The sequence below is a fragment of the Coregonus clupeaformis genome, chromosome 28 (genome assembly GCF_020615455.1).
Source record: "Coregonus clupeaformis isolate EN_2021a chromosome 28, ASM2061545v1, whole genome shotgun sequence".
NCBI lineage: Eukaryota > Metazoa > Chordata > Actinopteri > Salmoniformes > Salmonidae > Coregonus > Coregonus clupeaformis.
This window is the reverse complement of record NC_059219.1, coordinates 26,436,729-26,451,465: the sequence shown is the minus strand read 5'-3', so window position 1 is coordinate 26,451,465 and position 14,737 is coordinate 26,436,729. Positions and strand designations below refer to the sequence as shown.

Sequence of the window (14,737 nt, the reverse complement as noted above, 5' to 3'; positions counted from 1 at the left end):
CAAGGTCAAATGCTATTTCTATGGGGTTTAGGGTTAAGGTTAGAATTAGTGTTAGGGTTAGAATTACATTTAAGGTTCGGAGATAGGATTAGTTTTAGGGTTAGGAGCTAGGGTTAGGTTTAGGGTTAAGATTAGGTTTTTGGGTTAAGGGTAAGGGTACGGATTAGGGTTAGGTTTAGGGTTAGGGGTTAGGGAAAATAGGATTTTGAATGGGACTGAATTGTATGTCCCCACAAGGTTAGCTGCGCAAGACTGTGTGTGTGTGTGTGTTACCATGTTATGTATGTAGGAACATTGGATGCATAATGCCTTAGATGGAGTGTTTCCCTCCACACTTACAGTATGTTTTGCTGTCTGGATCACTGTTAATGCTGGTTGGAACCAGGAACCCCTCAAGCAAGGCATAGCATGTGTACATATACAACAAGATGGAATGGGGAGAAAGAAGGTGAGATGGAGAGGAGGGGAGAGGGAGGGGGACAGAGAGAGAAAGAGGGAGAGATGAAGGGAGGGAGGTAGAGGGAGGGGGACAGAGAGAGAAAGAGGGAGAGATGGAGGGAGGGAGGTAGAGGGAGGGGGACAGAGAGAGAAAGAGGGAGAGATGGAGGGAGGGAGGTAGTGGGAGAGGGACAGAGAGAGAAAGAGGGAGAGATGAAGGGAGGGAGGTAGAGGGAGGGGGACAGAGGGAGAAAGAGGGAGAGATGAAGGGAGGGAGGTAGAGGGAGGGGGACAGAGAGAGAAAGAGGGAGAGATGGAGGGAGGGAGGTAGAGGGAGGGGGACAGAGAGAGAAAGAAGCAGACAGAGAGAGAGGTCAATTGAGTAAAGAGATGGAGGGATGAAAAGCAACTTGTTGAAGAGAGAGAGGGAGACAGAAAGAGACATTTGAGAGAGTAGACAGATGAAGACCTAAGGAGAGGAGAAGAAGGGTTGCCAAACCACCCCAACAACACAAATGTTTCAACTGTCTCAGGAAAGTTAAAAAGTCCACAATGCTTTTTATTGGGAAACAGAGGAAGAAACAGAGAAAGCGGAAAAAACAGAGAAAGAGCCGCTCAGTCGTTTAGACTCGATGAGACAGAGCGTGTCACCATCACCAAGCAGCCCAAGACTTGTTTTATGACACGAGGGAGGGAGGGGCGAGGGTGTCAGGTGAGGAGGAGAGGGAGTGAGGGGAGCGGAAAGGGATGAAGAGACGAGGGAAGGTGAATTTATATTCCTGTAATACTTAAATATATCTGTATATGAGGAATGATGAGTCATTAAATATATTATTAATGTTGCGGGGTTATGGGGCGAGTGAACACTAACAAGGGAAGAGATACCAACTACACTGCCTTTGTTTATAAGAAATCAAGGGTATTGTAATGATTACTCAGGGAGAAAAAGGGGTAGATTCACGTGCAGAGCGCGGCAGGTGTTTATTTCGCCTTCGCAAAAGGCAGGAATCGTGGTCACAGGCAGGCAATGGTCATACACAGGTAGGCAAACAGGCAGGAGAATCAAAAACTAGGACTGAAGGCTAAAACTGGTTCTCACAAACAAGCTAGGAAAAGGCTTAGTAGAGTCAAAACAAACAATACCTCACAAGGCACAAACAGAATGAACTGAACTAAATAAGGAGATAATGATACCAGGTGAGTAACACAGGTGAAATCAATGAACAAAAATGAAAGACGGGCTACGTTCAAAAACACAAAGAAACAGGGCTACGTTCAAGAACACAAGGTTGACTAAGAAAATAAATACAGAACCTTACAGGTATTTTCTTGCAGGCCTAGTAGGTCTAGTATGTTCTTGTAGGCCTACAAAAGAGATGTAGAGATATAGTCCTCTGGTAATGAAAATATCACAGGTTAGTAAATCAGGGAAACAAGTAGGCCATATAACAGATTTGGTTTGGTCAGCAAAAGTACACCAGAAATATACAAAACACTAAGTGGTATGCTAAATATATGGATATACTCTACAAATTAACTTTTCAAGGAATACAAGAATCAAGACATATTGTGATATCAGAACTGCATTGCAACCGTAGAGAGTGAATGAATATAGAATCAGTGAAACACATTACAATAGTTAGCATAGTCATCAATAGACTCATAGTCCTAGACTATTGAGCACAAGTAGAGATTCCAGCAGAGGAAATGGGCTGACATTACATTATTCCATGGCATTACAGACAACACTATCTTTGAGGTTGATATACCAACACATTTGAGAGCCAGCATGTATGTAATGAACCACATGGTAATATTAATAAATTATTAATAGAATGTATAGTCTAACACACACAGCCATCTAAAGTGTTATGTCTGCCAAGAGTTACATGATCCATCTCCTATCTCTCTCTCTCTCTCTCTCTCTCCCACCACAGTATCCATTTATGTGTGTGTGTGTGTGTGTGTGCGCGCGCGCGTGTTTGCTTGAAAGCGGGGGCTAATGTCTACTGTATTTGTTTTTTTCACTGGCATCTATTCTAGACCATTGCCTCCTCAATCATGCTGTGTTCATTAATGTTTGTGGGCATTGCTCAACTCTGGGTATTGCTAGTTTTACATAGCCAGGAACAGTTCGCACAACAAAAGGCTATGTACGAAATTAACACACCGAAAGTAAAATAATAAATATCTGATCAACTGTCATCATAGCCTATAGGCTAAGCCCTTAATTAACTGAGTTGTGTTGCTGTGCTGCCCTCTTGTGGCACAATAATAATACTGTTAGTTAAACGTGCCACTTGGTGGAAGAATATGGATGTATGTCTGCATGTACTGTATGTCTGCTACTAATATAAATGTAGCTTATGCTCTCCTGTTTTGTCTATTTTGGGGTGGACCTCACAAGAGACAACCTGCATACAACTGAACTTTTTTCCAAAATAACCAGATTTTTCCCCCATCAAAGCTGCATATTGGTTTGTCTATGGAATGGCTAGACTTTAATGTAAACAATGGATGGTCCTCCCTTCAGTAAAATATATTTGACCTAAACCCTCTCTGAACGCTTGAAAAAACAACAACAGTGAACATCCCCTATACCCAAAATAATAATTAAAACAAAGTGGATAGCAGAGAACATGTCTATACCGTTTACCATCACTTATTGGACAGACCAGAGCCTTAGATATGCAGTTTAGAAACTGTTCTTCCTCCTTTAAGCATTACATGGCAAGACGGGATTTTTGATAGCTTTTTATAAAAATGTCATGCAATTCTACGTAATTTTACATATTAGCAGAATATTTTTTTAAACCACACAAATTGCCAAAATTCAGTGGTGTAAAGTACTTAAGTAAAAACTTTAAAGTACTACTTAAGTTGTTTTTGGGGGTATGTGTACTTTACTATTTATATTTTTGACAACTTTTTACTTCACTACATTCCTAAATAAATAATGTACTTTTTACTCTATACATTTTCCCTGACACCCAAAAGTACTAGTTACATTTTGAATGCTTAGCAGAACAGGAAAATTGTCCAATTCATGCACTTATCAAGAGAACATCCCTGGTCATCCCTACTGCCTCTGATCTGGCGGACTCACTAAACAGACATGCTTCGTTTGTAAATTATGTCGGAGTGTTGGAGTTGCCCCTGCCTATCCGTGATTACGGTTAGGTTTGAATTCACATTTTAAGAAGATAAATTGTAGAAATACGGGGGGGTTTATGACTGAGGCTGTGGTAACTAGTGACGACCCTCTATAGGTGGCGCTAATACATTTTACATTACAGGAAAGTCGACTGTTTTTGCTCCAAAGGATCATGGGAACTTCCTTTTCAGAAAATATCAACGTGCTGTCAACGTTTACGCCTCATTCCATTTTGCGATACTACAGGGAGGGAGAACTTGGATCAAGCGCGGCATTTTAATCTATTAATGGTTTGACTACATTTTTTGTCGTAAGGCGCATCATTGTAACGTTAAGTGCATTGACATTTTGTTTTTATTCAGTTTAATTTATCCAGCGGTATAGTTGTGAATTATCTAGTTAGCTGGCTGACTTGATATTACAAACGGCAAACTCGCAAAGACACTTTACTTTCTACAATTTTGTGAAATGTGTTTGGACATCATGGATACTAAAGTGGAATTCGAAGTACTGAAACCTTGCTACACCAGAAGATCTGCCAAACGTTCAAAGTGCAGACTGAGGAAACTTCTCCATTTGAGTTCCAAGGAAGGACTGAAACGGTGGCGCACCAACATTGTCAAAGCCACTCTCAAAAAATACATTCGCTGCGAACAGAAGAGGCTACTCGCTAAACTCGTCAACCAAGAACAACTTTTGACCGAAGATATCGGCAGAATTACACGACCACAAGGCGCAATGGCGCCCAAGAACACAACACAGTATCTGATGGGAATTGTATATGACGACATGCACATCGACACCAGTTCCAACCAGTTTGAAATGTCTGTTTGTAGTGCCTCTCTTTCACCCAGGAGCGCGTGTGAAAGTTCTCTTGATTTTCAACAGAGGGACTTCGACGAACTGTATCTCCATTTTGGATCATGTTGATCAGGATTGAACCAGTCTGTGGCCGAGCTGACCTATACATTGACTCTAAACCTCGCAAATCAAGGTGTGCATAAGGTTATTGTAAATACGATGTATATTATAAGTCCATAGTTAATTACTGCATGTTTATTTTGTGAACGTTTAAATTAAACGTTATCAAATGTATTTTGAATGATTTCATTTGGCTATGGTCTATTGCACAATCATGTTACATGATTCATTTGTTGGGCTTTCCTTGTCCTCACAGCGACGCACCGGACGCTGCCCGTCTGTAGGGGGCGCTCGCTCGCAGCGTCGCTTCCGGTGGAGTTGAGTCCACCTACCTCTGCCCTTGCCTCCACTAAGGTATCCCAGGTAAACCTGCTTCACCTACAGGTAAACGTGGCAGGTAGTTGAGTCATCCAGTAAGGTTCTATGGTGCAATTTGACTTAATTTGGTTGCATTTCTTTATGACCTAACTACAGGTGTAGTCGATATGGAGTAATTAGCCTGTTGGTCGACTTGGTTGTATACGCAGTACCCAGATGTGTTCACATCTATCAGTGCTGTATTTACTCTTGTGCGAGCCTTTTTCAGGTCACTCCATCCTTCCACTTGCCTCCTACCTGACTGCATTCAGCTCGGCTGTTGCCAGATCGTTGGACACATGAGGATGACTGAGGAAGGAAGTAAGGTTTCAAGTCTACCTCACGTGTTGCATCTCTAATGTACACTTCATGGGTAATGCTGACTTGATTAACAATCATGTTACCAAAAGCAACCGTTTTGGTAATATTACATATATTTGTTACCCATAGCAAAGACATTCAATCCATGTTTTTGATGACTTAAAATGTAAACGTTTCTGTTTTGAAAACATGTAGCCAATGACATCAGTGTAAATGTGTTGTGTGTCTGGACATGTTGTGAGTAATCTTAACTTCCTAGTTAAATGCTCTTGTGAATAAAACATTTTATGACCTGATGCCACTTTGTTTTAAATTGTTTTCTGTACTTTGAAGATCTTTAGTGTCGCTCTGTTTTCACATGTTAGTGTTTCAACAAAAGTAACGTGGGCATAAATATTTATATTTTTAGGAACTGTCTCAATTTACTGTTGAGGTAGAATCAGCAGTTCGCTTGTTGGTCACTCAATTCGCCAGCTATCTAAACGTCTATTAATCCCCATTTAATAAGTGTCACTGATATTATATTACTGCCAACATCTCTCCACCCTGTCAATGTGTAGATTTGCATGAAAATAGCTGTAAACCTATTTTTCTCTGCCCCGTGGCAAAATTAGTAGAATCGCAGACCTTTGAGCCACTGTGGCCCGGTGTGTGTGCCCATCCCTGCTTTTAAGGAGCTCAGAGGATTTTATTGGTGCAAGGTTTAGTTGTCTGAGCTCGCCCATGATAACTCCATTAGGACAATGACACGATGGTAACACCTCTCTCGTATGTATTTCCTTTCGCAAAGGGGAGTAAGAAACTACTCCCTAATCAAACTACTGCTAGCCTACAAATTAAATCTGCGTACTCTTCCCCCTCTTACAAATGCGCACTCACACTCCCGCTGTGTATTATTCTGGTTAGAGAGATTCCAGAAATTGACTCCACTGGAAGATCTCAAATGCAGACTCCTTGTCTCCTCAAATCCATTGGAGACGGTCAGAGGGGCGGGACCTCTGGCTTTCTCATCCAATGGGTTTTGAGAAGGAGGCAAGGGAGGACGCGAAGCGTATGCAATTACATGTCTGGCCGGCTTTTAATATAGGCCTTCAGTTAGGGTTGAGAACAGAGCAGACAGGCTCTCACCCCTTTCCCTTCATGGATGACTAGAAAGCCTTCTGGCGTTGGAATAGGACAGATACTTTAAAACAACAGCCAGTGGGAGTAGGATGAGCTGGAATCATTTTCTGTAAGATTACATTAGACTAGTCAGCCTGGTCTCCTAGACATAACAGTCAAGTAAATCCAGGATACTCAAATTAGTATGTTACGATTGGTATGGTTACATAAGACAGATGGTTACTTAAGGCTAAAACGAAAGTCAGGTAGGTGTGTGTATATATCGCAAACTTCTAGCAACCCAAAGTTGAGTTCGAATCTCATCACGGATAACTTGACCATTTTAGTTAATTAGCAGCATTTTAACTATTTTACTTTTTAGCTACTTTGCATCTGCTTAGCATGTTAGTTAACAAATTCCCTAATCTTAAACCTTTTAGCTAACCTTAACCCTTCCCCTAACGTAACCTTTTAACCTAACTCCTAAACTTAACCCCTAGCCTAGCTAACGTTGGTAATAAAATATAAGAATACGAACATAAAGTAAATGGCTCAATAGAATAGAATAAACATAAGTATAATACAGGAAGGCACAATTTACAGTCCTGTATTTACATGTGTATTGGGGTGGGGGGGGCATGTGTATAAATACATTGAGCGGTGGTAGACACACGTCACATTTTATTGGTTGAGTACACATTTTTGCAGGTGCAGCAAAATGTGTGTATTTCTATATCCAACAGTGCAGTAATACTATTACTCATGTTGGTAGATTGGCAAACTCATCCTCTAGACCGCTGATTGGCCAGCTCATCTTATTCTAGACCGCTGATTGGCCAGCTCATCTTCTTCTAGACCGCTGATTGGCCAGCTCATCTTCAGGAGTATGACGTTATACTCTGAGGAAACCCGTTTTACATCCACTAGGTGGAACTGTTTGTCCAATGTTGAGCAGAAGGATAAAGTTGTCGTTAGCCACAGATCTGAGGTCAACTGCCACCTACCCTGAAAATAGCACAGGGTGGAGGGGTGGCGTAGAGGTTTGCCTGTTGCGGTATTCTTCTCCACATGTGAATGAAGGGCCACTGTCAGCATACATACATTCAATCTGTTACAGTTGGGTGATGCTTTATCATGCGAGAGAGAGAGTGTGTGACTGGAATGTAAGTAGTAGAGATTTACACGCTTGCATGGTCATATAATATAATGGCCGAGGGGTGCAGAGAAAGTGTTTCAGCGGCTCTTCCCCTCATCTTTGCCAACACACTAAATATCTCTACAGTTAACAGCTTGCCCTGTCCTCCACCACTACTGCGCCCCACTGCTTTTGGCCCAAGCATACTCCCTAAACAGGTGCTCCTTATCTTCTTCCCGTCCCTCAACCTGCTACGTGTCATACCAAACGTTGCCACAGGGTATGGCCAAAGCCTTATCAACAGAGCCAAAACCGGTCTTGGTTGTTCTCAAATCAATGTGAGAAGTGACGCAGACGCCGAGGTGTTGATTATCGACGGTCCGCTTTTAGACGGCGGCGCGTGGCATCTGTTCTGGCGAGGTGCACGTAGGGGCGCGCACAAACATGGAGGTTTTTGAAACCGACCGGGGTAGGCAGGAAGTGGGCAGGGACCAACGTCACGTGTTACACACAGCTAGGGTGGCAACATCCTCAATGTCTGGCTTACTGGCTGGGTGGTGGAGAGAGGGACTTGTCTGAAGGAAACTAATAATGTATTCCTCTTTGGCTGAGTGAGAGTGACACATTGGTTTCACCCTGTGTTTTATTGCAGCTCTGCCTCCCCTTGTCACATGTGTGGCCTGACAGTTCACTACTGCCAATCTACACGATCTCCCTGTGGCCGCCAAGACTAATGGTCAACACTTTCACCCTGGGGGGTGGAGGGGACAGACAGTCAAGGCTACCATTTGTGTGGTTGATGAACCATGACCACCCCTGTGGCCAGCTCCAGCCTGCCTCGTGATCGATCGGGTAGAGGCTATATAGCAGGGTATCCATTGTCCTAAATGGTCTCCTTTCCTGCTCTTCTTTTGTTATTAATGGACACATATCTACAAGAACAGGTCGAAAGCAATATCTATCTTCAACACATCTACCCACATGAAAAAAGACTAGTATACTATGGTTAAATACTATAGGATTCACTTAAGTGTTTTTGCAGACTTTACTGTAGTATTCATTGTAGTGTTTCTGTGGACTAAAGTCTGCAAAAACATTACAGTTAATACTGTAGTATTTACTGTAGTGTTGCAGACATGACGGTAGTACACTGTAGTTATTTATCGTTTGCTATAGTATAAATATTGTTGTAAAAACAATGTAGTATATACTATAGTAATTACTGTAGTGTTTTTGCAAACTGTAGTATACTGTAGTGTTTACTATAGTGTTTTTGTTTTATTATCTCAGACATAGCAGTGGGTGCTGTGTCCTTGAGGAAACCTACTGAATAAAATACTCAAAGAGCACATTTAGTTCAGAGCTGCTCTTTTCTATAACCTGTAGGGAACACAGTATACAGTGAGGGGAAAAAAGTATTTGATCCCCTGCTGATTTTGTACGTTTGCCCACTGACAAAGACATGATCAGTCTATAATTTTAATGGTAGGTTTATTTGAACAGTGAGAGACAGAATAACAACAAAAAAATCCAGAAAAACGGATGTCAAAAATGTTATAAATTTATTTGCATTTTAATGAGGGAAATAAGTATTTGACCCCTCTGCAAAACATGACTTAGTACTTGGTGGCAAAACCCTTGTTGGCAATCACAGAGGTCAGACGTTTCTTGTAGTTGGCCACCAGGTTTGCACACATCTCAGGAGGGATTTTGTTCCACTGCTCTTTGCAGATCTTCTCCAAGTCATTAAGGTTTCGAGGCTGACGTTTGGCAACTCGAACCTTCAGCTCCCTCCACAGATTTTCTATGGGATTAAGGTCTGGAGACTGGCTAGGCCACTCCAGGACCTTAATGTGCTTCTTCTTGAGCCACTCCTTTGTTGCCTTGGGCGTGTGTTTTGGGTCATTGTCATGCTGGAATACCCATCCACAACCCATTTTCAATGCCCTGGCTGAGGGAAGGAGGTTCTCACCCAAGATTTGACGTTACATGGCCCCGTCCATCGTCCCTTTGATGCGGTGAAGTTGTCCTGTCCCCTTAGCAGAAAAACACCCCCAAAGCATAATGTTTCCACCTCCATGTTTGACGGTGGGGATGGTGTTCTTGGGGTCATAGGTAGCATTCCTCCTCCTCCAAACACGGCGAGTTGAGTTGATGCCAAAGAGCTCGATTTTGGTCTCATCTGACCACAACACTTTCACCCAGTTCTCCTCTGAATCATTCCGATGTTCATTGGCAAACTTCAGACGGCCCTGTATATGGGCTTTCTTGAGCAGGGGGACCTTGCGGGCGCTGCAGGATTTCAGTCCTTCACTGCGTAGTGTGTTACCACATTTTACATTTTAGTCATTTAGCAGACGCTCTTATCCAGAGCAACATACAGTTAGTTAGTGAGTGCATACAATTGTTTTTAATTTTTTTCATACTGGCCCCCCGTGGGAATTGAACCCACAACCCATAGTCACCAATTGTTTTCTTGGTGACTATGGTCCCAGCTGCCTTGAGATCATTGACAATATCCTCCTGTGTAGTTCTGGGCTGATTCCTCACCGTTCTCATGATCATTGCAATTCCACGAGGTGAGATCTTGCATGGAGCCCTAGGCCGAGGGAGATTGACAGTTCTTATGTCTTTCTTCCATTTGCAAATAATCGCACCAACTGTTGTCACCTTCTCACCAAGCTGCTTGGCGATGGTCTTGTAGCCCATTTCAGCCTTGTGTAGGTCTACAATCTTGTCCCAGACATCCTTGGAGAGCTCTTTGGTCTTGGCCATGGTGGAGAGTTTGGAATATGATTGATTGATTGCTTCTGTGGACAGGTGTCTTTTATACAGGTAACAAGCTGAGATTAGGAGCACTCCCTTTAAGAGTGTGCTCCTAATCTCAGCTCGTTACCTGTATAAAAGACACCTGGGAGCCAGAAATCTTTCTGATTGAGAGGGGGTCAAATACTTATTTCCCTCATTAAAATGCAAATCAATTTATAACATTTTTGACATTTTAACGTTTTTCTGGATTTTTTGTTTGTTATTCTGTCTCTCACTGTTCAAATAAACCTACCATTAAAATTATAGACTAATCACTTCTTTGTCAGTGGGCAAACTTACAAAATCAGCAGGGGATCAAATACTTATTTCCCCCACTGTATGGTCTATACTTGGCATGTACATTTCTCACTTATGGGTGGCACAAATTGGCATATTGGGGAGGGGAATGGGCAGGGTATAGCAAATTAAATATTGTAGTATTTGCTGTAGTGTTTTTGCAGTTTGTAGTGCACTGTAGTATTTACTATAGTATTCTACAGTATACTACAAAATTCTATAGTAAATACTACACATGATCGAGGTATATAGTAAGTAGTGTAGTATTCTATAGTAAACTGTGGTCTTTTTTCATGTGGGTAGTGTAAAGATTATTGGGACACAAAGTTGTTGCCCCTGTTATGAAACAACAAGAAAGTTGAAGTTTGCCTGCTTGGCTCTACACTAAAGACATAGGCAATAAGCCAGGGGGACTGATTAGATTTAGCTCTGAAAGGATTTGGAAACATCCCTTTTGAACTTCTAACTCATTAAAAGTAGTGTGTGCACGTGCGCGTATGTGACGGCATGCATGTGTGTGCGTTCCACTTAAACTGAATATAAGGTTCAGTTGGATCACACATGAAGGAGTTGACTGGTAATCTTCAGCTCCGAGTCCCTCTTGACCACATGAAAGAAGGAAACCCAGTTGGAAACATATGATTATGTAGCTAACTAGTGTTCATGTATGTTTTGGTGTGAACTTAGAAACACACCCATGAGAACACACATCAGATTAGAACGTTCCTTGCTAAAACAAAGGAAACAGCTACACTCTACACTGTTTTGTAAATGAGTTTAGGTGGAGGGCGACTGTGGAAGGAAGCCATTATCTTTACCCCAATATTTAAATAAAAGGACATTTGGCTCCAATTAAAAGAATGGAATGCATCTCCTTATCAAGTCAGAAAGTGTGAATGGTTATCATTGAATGTAGCCAGTGCTCATATCAATCTGAATGCAGCAGGACAAAGAGAAGGTAAATCTGCAGGTATAGGCTAATAGTTGTCCAATGATTGTCCCCCCATGACTGCTCATTGTGTTGCAGATGAGCCCATCAGGAGTGAACACAGAGTTTCTTGAACGTCCGTCTTGGAATTCCCAAGATTCCGAAGTCCACAGGTCACCATCCCTCCAGAGGAGTATAGAGGTGAGTCCCTTTTACCTGGACATATTCTGGAAAATGACATGTCTTGGTAGTATTCTGGGAATTCAATATAATTGGAATTTCAAGGGCACTTAGCCCCACAGGGAAAGAGAGAAGGAGAGAGAGAGAGAGACCGACTTTTGGCAGTGACCTTCTCATTAAGACATACAGTGTTCATTTAAGAATGTGTTCTTGGGGACCTTCAATGCTGCAGAAATGTTTTGGTACCCTTCCCCAGATCTGTGCCCCGACATAAAGATCAGTCAATCTGGAAAATTTCAAGAACTTTGAAAGTTTCTTCAAGTGCAGTCGGCAAAAACCATGAAGTGCTATGATGAAACTGTCTCTCATGAGGACCACCACAGGAAAGGAAGACACAGAGTTACCTCTGCTGCAGAGGATAAGTTCATTAGAGGTAACTGCACCTCAGATTGCAGCCCAGATAAATGCTTCACAGAGTTCAAGTAACAGATAGATCTCAACATCAACTGTTCAGAGGAGACTGCGTGAATCAGGCCTTCATAGTCGAATTTGGTCGAAACCACTACTAAAGGACACCAATGAGAATAAGAGACTTGCTTGGGCCAAGAAACACGAGCAATGGACATTAGACTGTTGGAAATCTGTCCTTTGGTCTGATGAGTCCAAATTTGAGATTTTTGGTTCCAACCACTGTGTCTTTGTGAGACGCAGAGTAGGTGAACGGATGATCTTGCATGTGTGGTTCCCACCATGAAGCATGGAGGAGAAGGTGTGATGGTGTGGGGGTGCTTTGCTGGTGACACTGTCTGTGATTTATTTAGAATTCAAGGCACACTTAACCAGCATGGCTACCACAGCATTATGCAGTGATACGCCATCCCATCTGGTTTGCGCTTAGTGGGACTATCATTTGTTTTTTAACAGGACAATGACCCAAAACACACCTCCAGGCTGTGTAAGAGCTATTTGACCAATAAGGAGAGTGATGGAGTGCTGCATCAGATGACCAGGCCTCCACAATCACCCGACCTCAACCCAATTGAGATGGTTTGGGATGAGTTGGACCACAGAATGAAGGAAAAGCAGCCAACAAGTGCTCAGCATATGTGGGAACTCCTTCAAGACTGTTGGAAAAGCATTCCTCATGAAGTTAGTTGAGAGAATGCCAAGAGTGTGCAAAGCTGTCATCAAGGCAAAGGGTGGCTACTTTGAAGAATCTAAAATATATTTTGATTTGTTTAACACATTTTTGGTTTCTACATTATTCCATATGTGTTATTTCATAGTTTTGATGTCTTCACTATTATTCTACAATGTAGAAAATAGTAAAAATTAAGAAAAACCCTTGAATGAGTAGATGTGTCCAAACTTTTGACTGGTACTGTATACACACACACACACGTCAGGGACACACACACTCAAAAACTCACACGTTAGAGACAAGCGCACCTGACCCATATGGAATGCAATTCCCCCCATTCACTCTTCTGCAAATAATGACTTTGTTTGTTCATAGGCCTTCGTTAATATTCGAAGGTGAAGACAAGTCACACATGGAAAATGTCATTGTATTGATGTTACTATAATGTAATTGTATTGATGTTGCTATAATGTCATTGTATTGATGTTGCTATAATGTTATTGTATTGATGTTGCTATAATGTAATTGTATTGATGTTGCTATAATGTCATTGTATTGATGTTGCTATAATGTCATTGTATTGATGTTGCTATAATGTAATTGTATTGATGTTGCTATAATGTCATTGTATTGATGTTGCTATAATGTCATTGTATTGATGTTGCTATAATGATGTCATTGTATTGATGTTGCTATAATGATGTCATTGTATTGATGTTGCTATAATGTCATTGTATTGATGTTACTATAATGTCATTGTATTGATGTTACTATAATGTCATTGTATTGATGTTGCTATAATGTCATTGTATTGATGTTACTATAATGTCATTGTATTGATGTTACTATAATGTCATTGTATTGATGTTGCTATAATGTCATTGTTTTGATGTTACTATAATGTCATTGTATTGATGTTGCTATAATGTCATTGTATTGATGTGACTATCATGTAATTGTATTGATGTTACTATCATGTAATTGTATTGATGTTACTATAATGTCATTGTATTGATGTTACTATAATGTCATTGTATTGATGTTGCTATAATGTCATTGTTTTGATGTTACTATAATGTAATTGTATTGATGTTGCTATAATGTCATTGTATTGATGTTACTATCATGTAATTGTATTGATGTTGCTATAATGTCATTGTATTGATGTTGCTATAATGTCATTGTTTTGATGTTACTATAATGTCATTGTATTGATGTTACTATAATGTCATTGTATTGATGTTACTATAATGTCATTGTATTGATGTTACTATAATGTCATTGTATTGATGTTACTATAATGTCATTGTATTGATGTTACTATAATGTCATTGTATTGATGTTGCTATAATGTCATTGTATTGATGTTGCTATAATGTCATTGTATTGATGTTGCTATAATGTCATTGTTTTGATGTTACTATAATGTCATTGTATTGATGTTACTATAATGTCATTGTATTGATGTTGCTATAATGTCATTGTATTGATGTTGCTATAATGTCATTGTTTTGATGTTACTATAATGTCATTGTATTGATGTTGCTATAATGTCATTGTATTGATGTTGCTATAATGTCATTGTATTGATGTTACTATAATGTCATTGTATTGATGTTGCTATAATGTCATTGTATTGATGTTACTATAATTGCATGTCAGCTGATATGACACTTGCGGTGTTGCAGTGCCATTCCTGTAATGCCACCCCCCAATGCCGACGATCATACTTTCCAGTCCTACAAGCAGTGATCATCTTAGATTGTCAGAGTTGGGACATCCCAAGGATTCCATTTAGACTCTAACTAATCTCCAGTCCATCCCTGGCTGTGGATAGGACATTTGTGTTTGGGGCTGGTTATAGTGGTTCTTGGCTTGCTAGGGACCTTCCACGTTGCTTCCACGTCTACCACAATATGTTGTGGTGATGTTTCAAGTTGGTTTAGGGTTTTAGGG

The 14,737-nt window shown here is 40.9% G+C and overlaps 1 long non-coding RNA gene across 1 annotated transcript; it reads left to right on the top strand.

Annotated features, from left to right (window-relative positions):
* Positions 1-3,805: 3,805 nt before the first annotated feature.
* On the top strand, positions 3,806-5,487 carry LOC121542448. Its single transcript, XR_005995907.2, has 2 exons — positions 3,806-4,586; positions 4,770-5,487. It is a non-coding gene; the product is annotated as an uncharacterized LOC121542448 (long non-coding RNA).
* Positions 5,488-14,737: the final 9,250 nt, after the last annotated feature.